The sequence below is a fragment of the Lithobates pipiens genome, unplaced genomic scaffold (genome assembly GCF_037356315.1).
Source record: "Lithobates pipiens isolate NorthernLeopardFrog02 unplaced genomic scaffold, aLitPip1_a1.2 Scaffold_30, whole genome shotgun sequence".
NCBI lineage: Eukaryota > Metazoa > Chordata > Amphibia > Anura > Ranidae > Lithobates > Lithobates pipiens.
The window spans coordinates 81,667,258-81,687,447 of record NW_027507791.1 but is presented as its reverse complement, the minus strand read 5'-3'; the positions used below and the strand labels follow the sequence as shown (position 1 = coordinate 81,687,447).

At 48.1% G+C, this 20,190-nt stretch overlaps 1 non-coding gene across 1 annotated transcript; it reads right to left on the bottom strand.

Annotated features, from left to right (window-relative positions):
• Positions 1-5,838: 5,838 nt before the first annotated feature.
• On the bottom strand, positions 5,839-5,940 carry LOC143950482 (U6 spliceosomal RNA). Its single transcript, XR_013265851.1, has one exon. It is a non-coding gene; the product is annotated as a U6 spliceosomal RNA (small nuclear RNA).
• Between the last annotated feature and the right edge of the window lie 14,250 nt (positions 5,941-20,190).

The following is a 20,190-nucleotide window of genomic DNA, read 5'->3' as shown; positions in this document are numbered from 1 at the left end:
CTCAAAGACCCACACCAAAGAACAAAGCGGACCTCTCCTTGCTCCTCATCAGCTGGCATCTCCAACCCCACTAGACCTTCAGTCCTCTCTGAAACCTGCTCTGAGAGGAATGAAGGTGTAGAATTAGGTGTGTCACAGCCAAGTGCTTCCGGGAACTCTGCTAGTGGTACATCCACGTCCGATTATAGCAGACAAATGTCCCTGCCCCAGCTGCTGGACCGGCGGAAGAAATTTACTCCCAGCCATCCACATGCCCAGCGGTTGAATGCTAGCTTGGCTAAATTGCTAGCACTTCAACTGCTGCCTTTTCAGTTGGTAGACCCGGCCCCCTTCCGTGAGTTTGTACAATGTGCGGTTCCTCAGTGGCAGGTCCCCAAACGCCACTTTTTCTCACGGAAGGCGATTCCGGCTCTCTACCGGCATGTGGAAGGCAATGTCCTTGCCTCGCTGGACAGGGCGGTCAGCGGTAAGGTGCATATTACATATGACTCATGGTCCAGCAGGCATGGACAGGGACGTTACCTGTCTTTCACGGCCCATTGGGTCACTCTTCTGGCTGCTGGGAAGGATGCAGGACAAGGTGCAGTAGTGTTGGAGGTTGTTCCGCCACCACGCCTCCAAAATGCTACTATTGGTTGTGACACACCTCTCTCCTCCACCCCCTCCTCTTCTTCTTCCTCCATGGCCTCTTCCAGTGCTCTGTCCTCAGAACCAGCGGTGCTCCGTAGGCGTTGCAGGGGCTACGCAAGTACGCAGGCAAAACGATGCCATGCCGTGCTTGCGCTGGTTTGTTTGGGGGACAGGAGCCACACTGCGGCGGATGTTTTGTCAGCTCTGCAGGGGCAGGCCGAGAGGTGGTTGACGCCACGCCAGCTTAAGCAGGAATGGTGGTTTGCGACAATGGCACCAACCTCCTCTCCGCCCTCCGACAGGGACAACTGACCCATGTGCCCTGTGTAGCTCACGTCCTTAACCTGGTGGTGCAGCGGTTCTTGGGCAGGTACCCCGGCTTACAGGATGTCCTGAAACAGGCCAGGAGAGTCTGTGTGCATTTCCGCCGATCATTTAATGCCTGTGCTCGGCTGGCTGAGCTCCAAAAGGAGTTGAACCTGCCCAAGAACCGCCTTATATGTGACATGCCCACCAGATGGAACTCAACATTGGCCATGCTGCAGCGGCTGCACACGCAGCAGAGGGCCATCAATGAGTACCTGTGCGACTACGGCACCAGGACAGGGTCAGGGGAGCTTGGTTTTTTCTCACCACGCCAGTGGGGCATGATCAGGGATGCATGCACTGTCCTGTCACCGTTTGAGGAGGCCACAAGGATGGTGAGCAGTGACAGTGCATGCATCAGTGACACTATACCTCTTGGAGCATACGCTGCGTGGAATAATGGACAGGGCACTTGAGGCAGAACAGAGGCAGGAAGAGGAGGACTTCCTTGCCTCTCAAGGCCCCCTTTATCCAGACAGTGTTCCTGCTGTGCCACCCATCACACAGGAAGAGGGTGAGGAGGAGGAAGAGGAGGAGGAGGATGATTGTGTCAGCATGGAGGTGGAGGCTGGCACTCAGCATCAGCAGCAGCAGTCTTATAGGGATGATTTACAGTCCCAAGAAACACGTGGACTTGTACGTGGCTGGGAGGAGGTAGCTGCGGATCATGTTGTCCTTAGTGACCCAGAGGACTCCGGACCGAATGCCTCAGCTAACCTACGCTGCATGGCCTCCCTGATCCTGCAAAGCCTGCGGAAGGATCCTCGTATTCTTCGGATCAAGGAGAGGGACCATTACTGGCTGGCCACTCTCCTTGATCCACGGTACAAAGGTAAGGTTGCCGACCTTATCTTGCCATCGCAGAGGGAGCAGAGGATGAGACATCTCCGGGAGGCCTTGCAGAAAGCTCTGTGCAACGCGTTCCCAGAGCCTGGGAGGTTACAAACTCCTGTTCCTGGACAACGTGTTGCTGAGGCATCAGTCAGAAGGAGCGGTGGAGAAGGTGGCCGTCTGACTGATGCTTTCAGACAATTTTTTAGTCCGCAGCCCCAAGGTATGATTGGTTCCAGCACCCATCGCCAGCGTCTAATTTACATGGTGCAGGAATACCTAGGGGCAAGGTCAGACTTGGACACCTTTCCCACCGAAAATCCTCTGGCTTACTGGGTCTTGAGGATGGATCACTGGCCAGAGCTTGCACAGTATGCAATTGAGCTACTGGCCTGTCCTGCATCCAGCGTTCTTTCGGAACGCACCTTCAGTGCTGCTGGTGGCTTCGTTACCGATCACAGGGTGCGCCTGTCCACCGAATCAGTTGATCGACTGACCTTCATCAAGATGAATCAGTCTTGGATCACCCACAGCTACCAAGCACCTGAAGCTGATGTAACCGAATAATTTTTTTTGAAATACCACATCCCTTCAAGACTGCTGATGCTGAGTGACTGTCCTGTTATGTTGATTGTCTATCCTCTTCCTCCTCCGCTGATATGTTGGAAGAACATTTTTGGTTCTGGGTGATGCCAGCAGCCCAATTTTTCTGCCCCTGTTTAACAGGGGCGTTTAAGTACAATTTTTGATGCAATGCTTTGCAGCAGGGCTCATTCCTGCAAAAAAACTAGAGTATATGGCAGAGGTTGCAGTGTGATGGCACCAGTGCCTAATGCCCAATTTTTCTGCCCCTGTTTAACAGGGGCGTTTAAGTACAATTTTTGATGCAATGCCTTGCAGCAGGGCTAATTCCTGCAATAAAACTAGAGTGTATGGCAGAGGTTGCAGTGTGATGGCACCAGTGCCTAAGGCCCAATTTTTCTGCCCCTGTTTAACAGGGACATGTAATTACAATTCTTGATATAATATTTCACAGGAGGGCCCCTTCCTGTGCCCACCCAGAGTAACGGTGAGGACTTATAGTGTTGTGGCACCAGCACCACAACCACCAAAGGTCAATTTTTCTACCACTGTTCAACAATGGCATGTAATTACAATTCTTGATATAATCGTTCACAGCAGGGCGCTCCAGCGCCCACCAAGAGTCACTTTGAGGGCTTACAATGTTGTGGCAAAACCAACACCTTGTTCCGCCATTTCTGCAGAGCATATAGGGCAGGCCCCTACTTTCAAACATCCAATTTACAAACATCTCCTACTTGCAAACGGAAGGAGACAACAGGAAGTGAGATGAAAAAAGATGGACGACAAAACAAATTATACAGGGGTGATAACCCTTCCCTATGTTTTCCAAAAAGCTTAAAAATATTTTTTTTGACTGGAGCTACACTTTAAAAATGTACCAGTTGAAAATTACAAACAGATTCAACTTAACACAACAAACCTACACAGTCCCTGTCTTGTTTGCACCGCCTGTATACTGCTGTTCTGAGTATATAGGGCCTGGGGGCCACACGCATTTCCTTTTTTTAATATGGGTACAGGGTTCCCCTTAATATGCGTACAAGACCCAAATAGGCTGGTAATGGGCAGGGAGGGCTACCCATGCCATTTTTCTCAATGATTTTCAACCATATTGCAGGAACCAGATATTACATTAAAACCGCAAGCAGTTTTAAATGGTGTTATTTCCGTTTAATGTCATTTTGTGCAGGGACTGTTCTAAACACGGGAAACACGTGGCACTTCACAGGCATACTACAGACACCCACCAGGCACCATATTTAAAGGAATATTTCACTTTTTTTTTTCACTTTAATCGTCATTAAAATCAGTGCTCCCACCAAAACGGTAGTTTTTAAAACTTTTTTTTGCAGTGACCCATGTCCCCTGGGGCAGGAGGCAGGTCCCCAAACCCTTTTTAGGACAGTATCTTGCATATTAGCCGTTAAAATTAGCACTTTCCAATTCGAACGTTCGAGTCCCATAGACTTCAATGGGGTTCTAACGTTCGTACCGAACGCGGGGGTCGTTCGCAAGTTCTGGTGCGAACCGAACCGGGGGGTGTTCGGCTCATCCCTAGTGGTGAATAAATACCACCAAAAGAAAGCTCTATTTGTGTGAACAAAATGATAAAAAATTCATTTGGTTACAGTGTAGCATGACTGAGTAATTGTCATTCAAAGTAAGAGAGCACTGAAAGCTGAAAATTGGTCTGGGAAGGAAGGGGGTTTAAGTGTCCTGTATTGAGGTGGTTAATCACCAAGGGGGGGGGGGGGGTTGAATTTTTTGTGCCAAATGAAAAGGACCAACATTTGTGAAAAAAAAAAAAAAATGAAAATAAATAAAGTATCACAGACAGTACTAATTGTTTTTGTACAGAGGATATGAACACCAATAATCTGATGATAGGGAGGTTGCAATAATGACTTGCTTAAAAAAGATTCATTAAATGGGTTTAAAATATTATTAAAAAACAATGGAATAAAATGTATCTTTAATTTCATTTTTTTTTTTTAAAACCTCCAATTAACAGTTTATATTAAAAAAGAAAAAAAAAAATATATATATATATATATATATTTTTATTTTATTTATATCGCAAAAGTAAAAAAAAATACACCTGGCAGAGGATGGTTTCGATCCATCAACCTCTTGGTTACGGGCCTGGCGCGCTTCCGCTGCGCCATTCAGCTATACAGCTCTCTGGGAGCTCTTTTTGGTTTTTGTGTAACGCGTATATGTGTCAGTTGCGGCTATTCAATGACGGTTGGTGGGCGGGTTCTGCACTCCCATACATCCATATATACACTATATATATATATATATATATATATATATATATATATATATATATATATATATATATATATATATATATATATATATATATATATATATATATATGTGTGTATGTATATATGTGTATATATATATATATATATATATATATATATATATATATATAAATCATGCATGTTATTATATCTCTGGGGACATAAAGCAGGCCATACGCTAGTAGGTTTTTTCATACGAATGTTCGTACAAACATTCTCAGTACGTTCGATGACCAATGTTGTTAAACATTTCCTTTTCTTTTAGCATTTGATTTTCTAAATGGAAAAATGTGAAACTAAATTCTAATGGTGTCTGACCAGTTTTTGGTTTCACGCACGCGGCCGTATGTGGAACGCACCACACGGCAGAATGCGCCATATCTGTGTTTGGAGCATACACCCAAAATGGCGCACAGCGTCATCTATTTCATCTCATTGGGCGCTGAGTCCCTGCAGAGTGACTACGCAGGCTCTGTGTATGAAGCCTTAAAAGTCGCATTGGAGGTTCCCATTACATCAGAAGTCCTCCCATCACATAAGAGTCCCCTCCCCCCTCATTACATCGGAGGCACTCTCATGACATCAGAAGTCCTCCCATCACATAAGAGCCCCCTCCCCCCTCATTACATCGGAATGTGATGGGAGGACTTCTGATGTAATGGGAACCTCCAATGCGACTTTTAAGGCTTCATGCACAGAGCCTGCGTAGTCACTCTGCAGGGACTCAGCGCCCAATGAGATGAAATAGATGAGGCTGTGCGCCATTTTGGGTGTATGCTCCAAACTGAGATATGGCGCATTCTGCCGTGTGGTGCGTTCCACATACGGCCGCGTGCGTGAAACCAAAAACTGGTCATACGCCATTAGAATATTTAGTTTCAAATTTTTCAATTTAGAAAATCAAATGCTAAAAGAAAAGGAAATGTTTAACAACATCGGTCATCGAACGTACTGAGAATGTTTGTACGAACATTCGTATGAAAAAACCTACTAGCGTATGGCTTGCTTTATGTCCCCAGCGATATAATAACATGCATGTTATAATATAAATGTGTGTATATATTATAGCTCATAAGAAGAGGGAAGTAATTATAACTACTGTTATTTGGTGCAAGAAAATGTGGTTCGCTTCACGATTATGCGTGTCATCCTTGCGCAGGGCACATGCTAATCTTCTCTGTATCGTTCCACTTTAAAGCGGGAGTCCACCGGGACTCCGCGTTTTTTTTTTTTTTTTTTAAAAGCCAGCAGCTACAAATACTGCAGCTGCTGACTTTTAAATAGTGACACTTGCCTGACCAGCGCGCCCGCGATGTCGGCACCCGATCGCTCGTGCCGCCGCCATCTTGGGTATGGGAATCAGGAAATGGAGCCTTTCGGCTTCATTTCCCGGTTCCCTACTGCGCATGCGCGAGACGCGCGGCGCAATCCGGACGGTCCCCGCTGCCTCTGGGAGCTGTGTCTTTCCCAGCAGGCAGTGGGGCACTTGCTGAAGGGGGCGGGCGCTTGTGGAAAGGGGCGTAACGTACGCCCCTTTCCGCAGAGAGCTAGCCCGGAAGTGGGTGCAGTTACCTGGATTATCCAGGTAACTGCACCCCCCTCCCCCGTGAAGGGTGCCGATTGTGGCGCCGGAGGGGGGGATGAGCGGAGGTCCATTTTAGGGTGGACCTCCGCTTTAAGTATGTGTCCTGCCAATACCAGCTGAGGACAAGATACATGTTACCTTCTACATTATATAAACTTCTCATATGATGAACTGATGACATTAGGGAGAGTATTAAATATTAAATATTAAATATCAAATATCCATATTTTACTTTATATATTCCAAACTAATTCTGTAATGACCCTTTTTCCTGATAAATAATGTCTGTGAATTGAAAAATGTATTTAATTAAATGGAAATAAGCAGCATGAAAGCATATATTGAAGCAAAACACCGTATGCTAATTTATGCAAATTAGCAGCTGAGCCGCAAAGCATTATGGGAGTGCAGAACCCACCCACCAACCGTCATTGACTAGCTGCAACTGACACGTTACATAGGATCCAAAAGGTTCCCATAGCAACTAAGTAGCAGAGTTGCGCAGCGGAAGCGTGCTGGGCCCATAACCCAGAGGTCGATGGATTGAAACCATCCTCTGCTAGGTGTATTTTTTTTTTACTTTTGTAATTTAAAAAATATAAACGGGGACACTCACACAGGAGGATATGCACACAGGAGGACACGGACACAGGGGGACACGCACACAGGAGGACACACACACACAGGAGGATATGCACACAGGGGGACACGCACACAGGAGGACACACACACACAGGAGGATATGCACACAGGAGGACACACACACACAGGAGGATATGCACACAGGGGGACACGCACACAGGAGGACACACACACACAGGAGGATATGCACACAGGAGGACACACACACACAGGAGGATATGCACACAGGGGGACACGCACACAGGAGGATATGCACACAGGAGGACACGCACACAGGAGGACACACACACAGGAGGATATGCACACAGGAGGACACGCACACAGGAGGACACGCACACAGGAGGATATGCACACAGGAGGACACGCACACAGGAGGACACGCACACAGGAGGACACGCACACAGGAGGACACACACACACAGGAGGATATGCACACAGGAGGACACACACAGGAGGATATGCACACAGGAGGACACACACACAGGGGGACACGCACACAGGAGGACACGCACACAGGAGGACACACACACACAGGAGGATATGCACACAGGGGGACACGCACACAGGAGGACACACACACAGGTGGACACGCACACAGGGGGACACGCACACAGGGGGACACGCACACAGGTGGACACGCACACAGGGGGACACTCACACAGGGGGACACGCACACAGGAGGACACGCACACAGGAGGATATGCACACAGGAGGACACGCACACAGGAGGACACGCACACAGGAGGATATGCACACAGGAGGATATGCACACAGGGGGACACGCACACAGGAGGACACGCACACAGGAGGATATGCACACAGGAGGACACGCACACAGGAGGACACACACACACAGGAGGATATGCACACAGGGGGACACGCACACAGGAGGATATGCACACAGGAGGACACGCACACAGGAGGACACACACACACACAGGAGGATATGCACACAGGGGGACACGCACACAGGAGGATATGCACACAGGGGGACACGCACACAGGAGGACACGCACACAGGTGGACACGCACACAGGGGGACACGCACACAGGTGGACACGCACACAGGGGGACACTCACACAGGGGGACACGCACACAGGAGGACACGCACACAGGAGGATATGCACACAGGAGGACACGCACACAGGAGGACACGCACACAGGAGGATATGCACACAGGAGGATATGCACACAGGGGGACACGCACACAGGAGGACACGCACACAGGAGGATATGCACACAGGAGGACACGCACACAGGAGGACACGGACACAGGGGGATATGCACACAGGAGGACACGCACACAGGGGGACACGCACACAGGAGGACACGCACACAGGAGGACACACACACACAGGAGGATATGCACACAGGGGGACACGCACACAGGAGGATATGCACACAGGGGGACACGCACACAGGAGGACACGCACACAGGGGGACACGCACACAGGAGGACACACACACACAGGAGGATATGCACACAGGGGGACACGCACACAGGAGGATATGCACACAGGGGGACACGCACACAGGAGGACACGCACACAGGGGGACACGCACACAGGTGGACACGCACACAGGGGGGCACTCACACAGGGGGACACTCACACAGGGGGACACGCACACAGGGGGACACGCACACAGGGGGACACGCACACAGGGGGACACGCACAAAGGAGGACACGCAAACAGGGGGACACGCACACAGGGGGACACGCACACAGGTGGACACGCACACAGGGGGACACTCACACAGGGGGACACTCACACAGGGGGACACGCACACAGGGGGACACGCACACAGGAGGACACGCACACAGGAGGATATGCACACAGGGGGACACGCACACAGGAGGACACGCACACAGGAGGATATGCACACAGGTGGACACGCACACAGGGGGACACTCACACAGGGGGACACTCACACAGCACAGGAGGACATGCAAATAGGGGGACACACACACACACACAGCCAGGAGGACACTGCGGGGTGGGGGGACCCGGGGCCCTTACATCTGTACACTCCCCCCATCACTTGTGGTGGCCCTGATGTCTCGGCTTCACTCATCGAGTCACCGGATGCCGATAATAGTACTTCTAACAGCGCGCTGCTCCCCCCCCGCCCCTCCACTCTTCTCGTCCGTCCCAGGTGATGTCACGACGCATACAGCACCTGGGACGGACGGGAGGGAAGGAGGGGCCGGCGGGGAGCAGCGCACAGTTAGCTGTGTTATTATCGGCATCGCGGCATGTATTTCAGCCGCTGCAAGTGGCCTCTCATGTGGCTGAGTCCGGGCCCCTAATGGCCTCGGGCCCTCGGGCGGCGCCCAAGTGACCGACTGGTCAGTCTGCCCCTGCCTGTATCATGTCTGCAGTCTCTGATCATCTCCTGTACTATGTCTGCAGTCTCTGACCATCTCCTGTACTATGTCTGCAGTCTCTGATCATCTCCTGTACCATGTCTGCAGTCTCTGATCATCTCCTGTACCATGTCTGCAGTCTCTGACCATCTTCTGTACTATTTCTGCAGTCTCTGATCATCTCCTGTACTATTTCTGCAGTCTCTGATCATCTCCTGTACTATGTCTGCAGTCTCTGACCATCTCCTGTACTATGTCTGCAGTCTCTGATCATCTCCTGTAGTATTTCTGCAGTCTTTGATCATCTCCTGTACTATGTCTGCAGTCTCTGATCATCTCCTGTACCATCTCTGCAGTCTCTGATCATCTCCTGTACCATGTCTGCTGTCTCTGACCATCTCCTGTACTATGTCTGCAGTCTCTGATCATCTCCTGTACCATGTCTGCAGTCTCTGATCATCTCCTGTACTATTTCTGCAGTCTCTGACCATCTCCTGTACTATGTCTGCAGTCTCTGACCATCTCCTGTACTATGTCTGCAGTCTCTGACCATCTCCTGTACTATGTCTGCAGTCTCTGATCATCTCCTGTACTATTTCTGCAGTCTCTGATCATCTCCTGTACTATGTCTGCAGTCTCTGACCATCTCCTGTACTATGTCTGCAGTCTCTGACCATCTCCTGTACTATGTCTGCAGTCTCTGACCATCTCCTGTACTATTTCTGCAGTCTCTGACCATCTCCTGTACTATGTCTGCAGTCTCTGATCATCTCCTGTACTATTTCTGCAGTCTCTGACCATCTCCTGTACTATGTCTGCAGTCTCTGACCATCTCCTGTACCATGTCTGCAGTCTCTGATCATCTCCTGCACTATTTCTGCAGTCTCTGATCATCTCCTGCACTATTTCTGCAGTCTCTGATCATCTCCTGTACTATGTCTGCAGTCTCTGACCATCTCTTGTACTATGTCTGCAGTCTCTGATCATCTCCTGTACTATTTCTGCAGTCTTTGATCATCTCCTGTACTATGTCTGCAGTCTCTGACCATCTCCTGTACCATGTCTGCAGTCTCTGATCATCTCCTGTACTATTTCTGCAGTCTCTGACCATCTCCTGTACTATGTCTGCAGTCTCTGACCATCTCCTGTACCATGTCTGCAGTCTCTTACCATCTCCTGTACCATGTCTGCAGTCTCTGACCATCTCCTGTACCATGTCTGCAGTCTCTGATCATCTCTTGTATCATGTCTGCAGTCTCTTACCATCTCCTGTACCATGTCTGCAGTCTCTGATCATCTCTTGTATCATGTCTGCAGTCTCTGACCATCTCCTGTACCATGTCTGCAGTCTCTTACCATCTCCTGTACCATGTCTGCAGTCTCTGACCATCTCCTGTACTATGTCTGCAGTCTCTAATCATCTCCTGTACTATGTCTGCAGTCTCTGACCATCTCCTGTACCATGTCTGCAGTCTCTGATCATCTCCTGTACTATTTCTGCAGTCTCTGACCATCTCCTGTACTATGTCTGCAGTCTCTGACCATCTCCTGTACTATGTCTGCAGTCTCTGACCATCTCCTGTACTATGTCTGCAGTCTCTGATCATCTCCTGTACTATTTCTGCAGTCTCTGATCATCTCCTGTACTATGTCTGCAGTCTCTGACCATCTCCTGTACTATGTCTGCAGTCTCTGACCATCTCCTGTACTATGTCTGCAGTCTCTGACCATCTCCTGTACTATTTCTGCAGTCTCTGACCATCTCCTGTACTATGTCTGCAGTCTCTGATCATCTCCTGTACTATTTCTGCAGTCTCTGACCATCTCCTGTACTATGTCTGCAGTCTCTGACCATCTCCTGTACCATGTCTGCAGTCTCTGATCATCTCCTGCACTATTTCTGCAGTCTCTGATCATCTCCTGCACTATTTCTGCAGTCTCTGATCATCTCCTGTACTATGTCTGCAGTCTCTGACCATCTCTTGTACTATGTCTGCAGTCTCTGATCATCTCCTGTACTATTTCTGCAGTCTTTGATCATCTCCTGTACTATGTCTGCAGTCTCTGACCATCTCCTGTACCATGTCTGCAGTCTCTGATCATCTCCTGTACTATTTCTGCAGTCTCTGACCATCTCCTGTACTATGTCTGCAGTCTCTGACCATCTCCTGTACCATGTCTGCAGTCTCTTACCATCTCCTGTACCATGTCTGCAGTCTCTGACCATCTCCTGTACCATGTCTGCAGTCTCTGATCATCTCTTGTATCATGTCTGCAGTCTCTTACCATCTCCTGTACCATGTCTGCAGTCTCTGATCATCTCTTGTATCATGTCTGCAGTCTCTGACCATCTCCTGTACCATGTCTGCAGTCTCTTACCATCTCCTGTACCATGTCTGCAGTCTCTGACCATCTCCTGTACTATGTCTGCAGTCTCTAATCATCTCCTGTACTATGTCTGCAGTCTCTGACCAACTCCTGTACTATTTCTGCCTTCTCTGACCATCTCCTGTACTATTTCTGCAGTCTCTGATCATCTCCTGTACTATGTCTGCAGTCTCTGACCATCTCCTGTACTATGTCTGCAGTCTCTGACCATCTCCTGTACTATTTCTGCAGTCTCTGATCATCTCCTGTACTATTTCTGCAGTCTCTGATCATCTCCTGTACTATGTCTGCAGTCTCTGACCATCTCCTGTACTATTTCTGCAGTCTCTGACCATCTCCTGTACCATGTCTGCAGTCTCTGACCATCTCCTGTACTATGTCTGCAGTCTCTGACATCTCCTGTACTATTTCTGCAGTCTCTGATCATCTCCTGTACTATGTCTGCAGTCTCTGACCATCTCCTGTACTATGTCTGCAGTCTCTGATCATCTCCTGTACTATTTCTGCAGTCTCTGATCATCTCCTGTACTATGTCTGCAGTCTCTGATCATCTCCTGTACCATGTCTGCAGTCTCTGATCATCTCCTGTACTATTTCTGCAGTCTCTGACCATCTCCTGTACTATGTCTGCAGTCTCTGATCATCTCCTGTACCATGTCTGCAGTCTCTGACCATCTCCTGTACTATGTCTGCAGTCTCTGACCATCTCCTGTACTATTTCTGCAGTCTCTGACCATCTCCTGTACTATGTCTGCAGTCTCTGATCATCTCCTGTACTATTTCTGCAGTCTCTGACCATCTCCTGTACTATGTCTGCAGTCTCTGACCATCTCCTGTACCATGTCTGCAGTCTCTGACCATCTCCTGTACTATGTCTGCAGTCTCTGATCATCTCCTGTACCATGTCTGCAGTCTCTGACCATCTCCTGTACTATTTCTGCAGTCTCTGACCATCTCCAGTACTATGTCTGCAGTCTCTGACCATCTCCTGTACCATGTCTGCAGTCTCTGATCATCTCCTGTACTATTTCTGCAGTCTCTGACCATCTCCTGTACTATGTCTGCAGTCTCTGATCATCTCCTGTACCATGTCTGCAGTCTCTGACCATCTCCTGTACCATGTCTGCAGTCTCTGACCATCTCCTGTACTATTTCTGCAGTCTCTGACCATCTCCTGTACTATTTCTGCAGTCTCTTATCATCTCCTGTACTATGTCTGCTGTCTCTGATCATCTCCTGTACCATGTCTGCAGTCTCTGATCATCTCCTGCACTATTTCTGCAGTCTCTGACCATCTCCTGTACTATTTCTGCAGTCTCTGACCATCTCCTGTACTATTTCTGCAGTCTCTGATCATCTCCTGTACCATGTCTGCAGTCTCTGATCATCTCCTGTACTATTTCTGCAGTCTCTGACCATCTCCTGTACTATGTCTGCAGTCTCTGATCATCTCCTGTACCATGTCTGCAGTCTCTGATCATCTCCTGTACCATGTCTGCCGACTCTGATCATCTCCTGTACTATTTCTGCAGTCTCTGATCATCTCCTGTACTATGTCTGCAGTCTCTGACCATCTCCTGTACTATGTCTGCAGTCTCTGATCATCTCCTGTACCATGTCTGCAGTCTCTGACCATCTCCTGTACTATTTCTGCAGTCTCTGACCATCTCCTGTACTATTTCTGCAGTCTCTGACCATCTCCTGTACTATTTCTCCAGTCTCTGATCATCTCCTGTACTATGTCTGCAGTCTCTGATCATCTCCTGTACCATGTCTGCAGTCTCTGACCATCTCCTGTACTATTTCTGCAGTCTCTGACCATCTCCTGTACTATTTCTGCAGTCTCTGATCATCTCCTGCACTATTTCTGCAGTCTCTGATCATCTCCTGCACTATTTCTGCAGTCTCTGATCATCTCCTGTACTATGTCTGCAGTCTCTGACCATCTCTTCTACTATGTCTGCAGTCTCTGATCATCTCCTGTACTATGTCTGCAGTCTCTGATCATCTCCTGTACCATGTCTGCAGTCTCTGACCATCTCCTGTACTATTTCTGCAGTCTCTGACCATCTCCTGTACTATTTCTGCAGTCTCTGACCATCTCCTGTACTATTTCTCCAGTCTCTGATCATCTCCTGTACTATGTCTGCAGTCTCTGATCATCTCCAGTACCATGTCTGCAGTCTCTGATCATCTCCTGTACTATTTCTGCAGTCTCTGACCATCTCCTGTACTATTTCTGCAGTCTCTGACCATCTCCTGTACTATTTCTGCAGTCTCTGATCATCTCCTGCACTATTTCTGCAGTCTCTGATCATCTCCTGCACTATTTCTGCAGTCTCTGATCATCTCCTGTACTATGTCTGCAGTCTCTGACCATCTCTTCTACTATGTCTGCAGTCTCTGATCATCTCCTGTACTATTTCTGCAGTCTTTGATCATCTCCTGTACTATGTCTGCAGTCTCTGACCATCTCCTGTACCATGTCTGCAGTCTCTGATCATCTCCTATACTATTTCTGCAGTCTCTGACCATCTCCTGTACTATGTCTGCAGTCTCTGACCATCTCCTGTACCATGTCTGCAGTCTCTTACCATCTCCTGTACCATGTCTGCAGTCTCTGACCATCTCCTGTACCATGTCTGCAGTCTCTGATCATCTCCTGTACCACGTCTGCAGTCTCTGACCATCTCCTGTACCATGTCTGCAGTCTCTGACCATCTCCTGTACCATGTCTGCAGTCTCTGACCATCTCCTGTACCATGTCTGCAGTCTCTGATCATCTCCTGTACCATGTCTGCAGTCTCTGACCATCTCCTGTACCATGTATGCAGTCTCTGACCATCTCCTGTACCATGTCTGCAGTCTCTAATCATCTCCTGTACTATGTCTGCAGTCTCTGACCAAGTCCTGTACTATTTCTGCCTTCTCTGACCATCTCCTGTACTATTTCTGCAGTCTCTGATCATCTCCTGTACTATGTCTGCAGTCTCTGACCATCTCCTCTACTATTTCTGCAGTCTCTGATCATCTCCTGTACTATTTCTGCAGTCTCTGATCATCTCATGTACTATGTCTGCAGTCTCTGACCATCTCCTGTACTATTTCTGCAGTCTCTGACCATCTCCTGTACCATGTCTGCAGTCTCTGACCATCTCCTGTACTATGTCTGCAGTCTCTGACCATCTCCTGTACTATTTCTGCAGTCTGTGATCATCTCCTGTACTATGTCTGCAGTCTCTGACCATCTCCTGTACTATGTCTGCAGTCTCTGATCATCTCCTGTACTATTTCTGCAGTCTCTGATCATCTCCTGTACTATGTCTGCAGTCTCTGATCATCTCCTGTACCATGTCTGCAGTCTCTGATCATCTCCTGTACTATTTCTGCAGTCTCTGACCATCTCCTGTACTATGTCTGCAGTCTCTGATCATCTCCTGTACCATGTCTGCAGTCTCTGACCATCTCCTGTACTATTTCTGCAGTCTCTGACCATCTCCTGTACTATGTCTGCAGTCTCTGATCATCTCCTGTACTATTTCTGCAGTCTCTGACCATCTCCTGTACTATGTCTGCAGTCTCTGACCATCTCCTGTACCATGTCTGCAGTCTCTGACCATCTCCTGTACCATGTCTGCAGTCTCTAATCATCTCCTGTACTATGTCTGCAGTCTCTGACCAACTCCTGTACTATTTCTGCCTTCTCTGACCATCTCCTGTACTATTTCTGCAGTCTCTGATCATCTCCTGTACTATGTCTGCAGTCTCTGACCATCTCCTGTACTATGTCTGCAGTCTCTGACCATCTCCTGTACTATTTCTGCAGTCTCTGACCATCTCCTGTACCATGTCTGCAGTCTCTGACCATCTCCTGTACTATGTCTGCAGTCTCTGACATCTCCTGTACTATTTCTGCAGTCTCTGATCATCTCCTGTACTATGTCTGCAGTCTCTGACCATCTCCTGTACTATTTCTGCAGTCTCTGATCATCTCCTGTACTATGTCTGCAGTCTCTGACCATCTCCTGTACTATGTCTGCAGTCTCTGATCATCTCCTGTACTATTTCTGCAGTCTCTGATCATCTCCTGTACTATGTCTGCAGTCTCTGATCATCTCCTGTACCATGTCTGCAGTCTCTGATCATCTCCTGTACTATTTCTGCAGTCTCTGACCATCTCCTGTACTATGTCTGCAGTCTCTGATCATCTCCTGTACCATGTCTGCAGTCTCTGACCATCTCCTGTACTTTTTCTGCAGTCTCTGACCATCTCCTGTACTATGTCTGCAGTCTCTGACCATCTCCTGTACTATGTCTGCAGTCTCTGACCATCTTCTGTACTATGTCTGCAGTCTCTGACCATCTCCTGTACTATTTCTGCAGTCTCTGACCATCCCCTGTACTATGTCTGCAGTCTCTGATCATCTCCTGTACTATTTCTGCAGTCTCTGACCATCTCCTGTACTATGTCTGCAGTCTCTGACCATCTCCTGTACCATGTCTGCAGTCTCTGACCATCTCCTGTACTATGTCTGCAGTCTCTGATCATCTCCTGTACTATGTCTGCAGTCTCTGATCATCTCCTGTACCATGTCTGCAGTCTCTGACCATCTCCTGTACTATTTCTGCAGTCTCTGACCATCTCCAGTACTATGTCTGCAGTCTCTGACCATCTCCTGTACCATGTCTGCAGTCTCTGATCATCTCCTGTACTATTTCTGCAGTCTCTGACCATCTCCTGTACCATGTCTGCAGTCTCTGATCATCTCCTGTACCATGTCTACAGTCTCTGACCATCTCCTGTACCATGTCTGCAGTCTCTGACCATCTCCTGTACTATTTCTGCAGTCTCTGACCATCTCCTGTACTATTTCTGCAGTCTCTGATCATCTCCTGTACTATGTCTGCAGTCTCTGATCATCTCCTGTACCATGTCTGCAGTCTCTGATCATCTCCTGCACTATTTCTGCAGTCTCTGACCATCTCCTGTACTATTTCTGCAGTCTCTGACCATCTCCTGTACTATTTCTGCAGTCTCTGATCATCTCCTGCACTATTTCTGCAGTCTCTGATCATCTCCTGTACTATTTCTGCAGTCTCTGATCATCCTCTGTACTATGTCTGCAGTCTCTGACCATCTCTTGTACTATGTCTGCAGTCTCTGATCATCTCCTGTACTATTTCTGCAGTCTTTGATCATCTCCTGTACTATGTCTGCAGTCTCTGATCATCTCCTGTACTATTTCTGCAGTCTCTGACCATCTCCTGTACTATGTCTGCAGTCTCTGACCATCTCCTGTACCATGTCTGCAGTCTCTGACCATCTCCTGTACCATGTCTGCAGTCTCTGACCATCTCCTGTACCATGTCTGCAGTCTCTGACCATCTCCTGTACCATGTCTGCAGTCTCTAATCATCTCCTGTACTATGTCTGCAGTCTCTGACCATCTCCTGTACTATTTCTGCCTTCTCTGGCCATCTCCTGTACTATTTCTGCAGTCTCTGACCATCTCCTGTACCATGTATGCAGTCTCTGACCATCTCCTGTACCATGTCTGCAGTCTCTAATCATCTCCTGTACTATGTCTGCAGTCTCTGACCAACTCCTGTACTATTTCTGCCTTCTCTGACCATCTCCTGTACTATTTCTGCAGTCTCTGATCATCTCCTGTACTATGTCTGCAGTCTCTGATCATCTCCTGTACTATTTCTGCAGTCTCTGATCATCTCCTGTACTATTTCTGCAGTCTCTGATCATCTCATGTACTATGTCTGCAGTCTCTGACCATCTCCTGTACTATTTCTGCAGTCTCTGACCATCTCCTGTACCATGTCTGCAGTCTCTGACCATCTCCTGTACTATGTCTGCAGTCTCTGACCATCTCCTGTACTATTTCTGCAGTCTCTGATCATCTCCTGTACTATGTCTGCAGTCTCTGACCATCTCCTGTACTATGTCTGCAGTCTCTGATCATCTCCTGTACTATTTCTGCAGTCTCTGATCATCTCCTGTACTATGTCTGCAGTCTCTGATCATCTCCTGTACCATGTCTGCAGTCTCTGATCATCTCCTGTACTATTTCTGCAGTCTCTGACCATCTCCTGTACTATGTCTGCAGTCTCTGATCATCTCCTGTACCATGTCTGCAGTCTCTGACCATCTCCTGTACTATTTCTGCAGTCTCTGACCATCTCCTGTACTATGTCTGCAGTCTCTGACCATCTCCTGTACCATGTCTGCAGTCTCTGACCATCTCCTGTACCATGTCTGCAGTCTCTGACCATCTCCTGTACCATGTCTGCAGTCTCTGATCATCTCCTGTACCATGTCTGCAGTCTCTGACCATCTCCTGTACCATGTCTGCAGTCTCTGACCATCTCCTGTACCATGTCTGCAGTCTCTAATCATCTCCTGTACTATGTCTGCAGTCTCTGACCATCTCCTGTACTATTTCTGCAGTCTCTGACCATCTCCAGTACTATGTCTGCAGTCTCTGACCATCTCCTGTACCATGTCTGCAGTCTCTGATCATCTCCTGTACTATTTCTGCAGTCTCTGACCATCTCCTGTACTATGTCTGCAGTCTCTGATCATCTCCTGTACCATGTCTGCAGTCTCTGACCATCTCCTGTACCATGTCTGCAGTCTCTGACCATCTCCTGTACTATTTCTGCAGTCTCTGACCATCTCCTGTACTATTTCTGCAGTCTCTGATCATCTCCTGTACTATGTCTGCAGTCTCTGATCATCTCCTGTACCATGTCTGCAGTCTCTGATCATCTCCTGCACTATTTCTGCAGTCTCTGACCATCTCCTGTACTATGTCTGCAGTCTCTGATCATCTCCTGTACCATGTCTGCAGTCTCTGATCATCTCCTGTACCATGTCTGCAGTCTCTGATCATCTCCTGCACTATTTCTGCAGTCTCTGACCATCTCCTGTACTATTTCTGCAGTCTCTGATCATCTCCTGAACTATTTCTGCAGTCTCTGATCATCTCCTGTACCATGTCTGCAGTCTCTGATCATCTCCTGTACTATTTCTGCAGTCTCTGACCATCTCCTGTACCATGTCTGCAGTCTCTGATCATCTCCTGTACCATGTCTGCAGTCTCTGACCATCTCCTGTACCATGTCTGCAGTCTCTGACCATCTCCTGTACCATGTCTGCAGTCTCTGATCATCTCCTGTACCATGTCTGCAGTCTCTGACCATCTCCTGTACCATGTCTGCAGTCTCTGACCATCTCCTGTACCATGTCTGCAGTCTCTAATCATCTCCTGTACTATGTCTGCAGTCTCTGACCATCTCCTGTACTATTTCTGCAGTCTCTGACCATCTCCAGTACTATGTCTGCAGTCTCTGACCATCTCCTGTACCATGTCTGCAGTCTCTGATCATCTCCTGTACTATTTCTGCAGTCTCTGACCATCTCCTGTACTATGTCTGCAGTCTCTGATCATCTCCTGTACCATGTCTGCAGTCTCTGACCATCTCCTGTACCATGTCTGCAGTCTCTGACCATCTCCTGTACTATTTCTGCAGTCTCTGACCATCTCCTGTACTATTTCTGCAGTCTCTGATCATCTCCTGTACTATGTCTGCAGTCTCTGATCATCTCCTGTACCATGTCTGCAGTCTCTGATCATCTCCTGCACTATTTCTGCAGTCTCTGACCATCTCCTGTACTATGTCTGCAGTCTCTGATCATCTCCTGTACCATGTCTGCAGTCTCTGATCATCTCCTGTACCATGTCTGCAGTCTCTGATCATCTCCTGCACTATTTCTGCAGTCTCTGACCATCTCCTGTACTATTTCTGCAGTCTCTGATCATCTCCTGAACTATTTCTGCAGTCTCTGATCATCTCCTGTACCATGTCTGCAGTCTCTGATCATCTCCTGTACTATTTCTGCAGTCTCTGACCATCTCCTGTACTATGTCTGCAGTCTCTTATCATCTCCTGTACCATGTCTGCAGTCTCTGATCATCTCCTGTACCATGTCTGCAGACTCTGATCATCTCCTGTACTATTTCTGCAGTCTCTGATCATCTCCTGTACTATGTCTGCAGTCTCTGACCATCTCCTGTACTATGTCTGCACTCTCTGATCATCTCCTGTACCATGTCTGCAGTCTCTGACCATCTCCTGTACTATTTCTGCAGTCTCTGACCATCTCCTGTACTATTTCTGCAGTCTCTGACCATCTCCTGTACTATTTCTGCAGTCTCTGATCATCTCCTGTACTATGTCTGCAGTCTCTGATCATCTCCTGTACCATGTCTGCAGTCTCTGATCATCTCCTGTACTATTTCTGCAGTCTCTGACCATCTCCTGTACTATTTCTGCAGTCTCTGACCATCTCCTGTACTATTTCTGCAGTCTCTGATCATCTCATGCACTATTTCTGCAGTCTCTGATCATCTCCTGCACTATTTCTGCAGTCTCTGATCATCTCCTGTACTATGTCTGCAGTCTCTGACC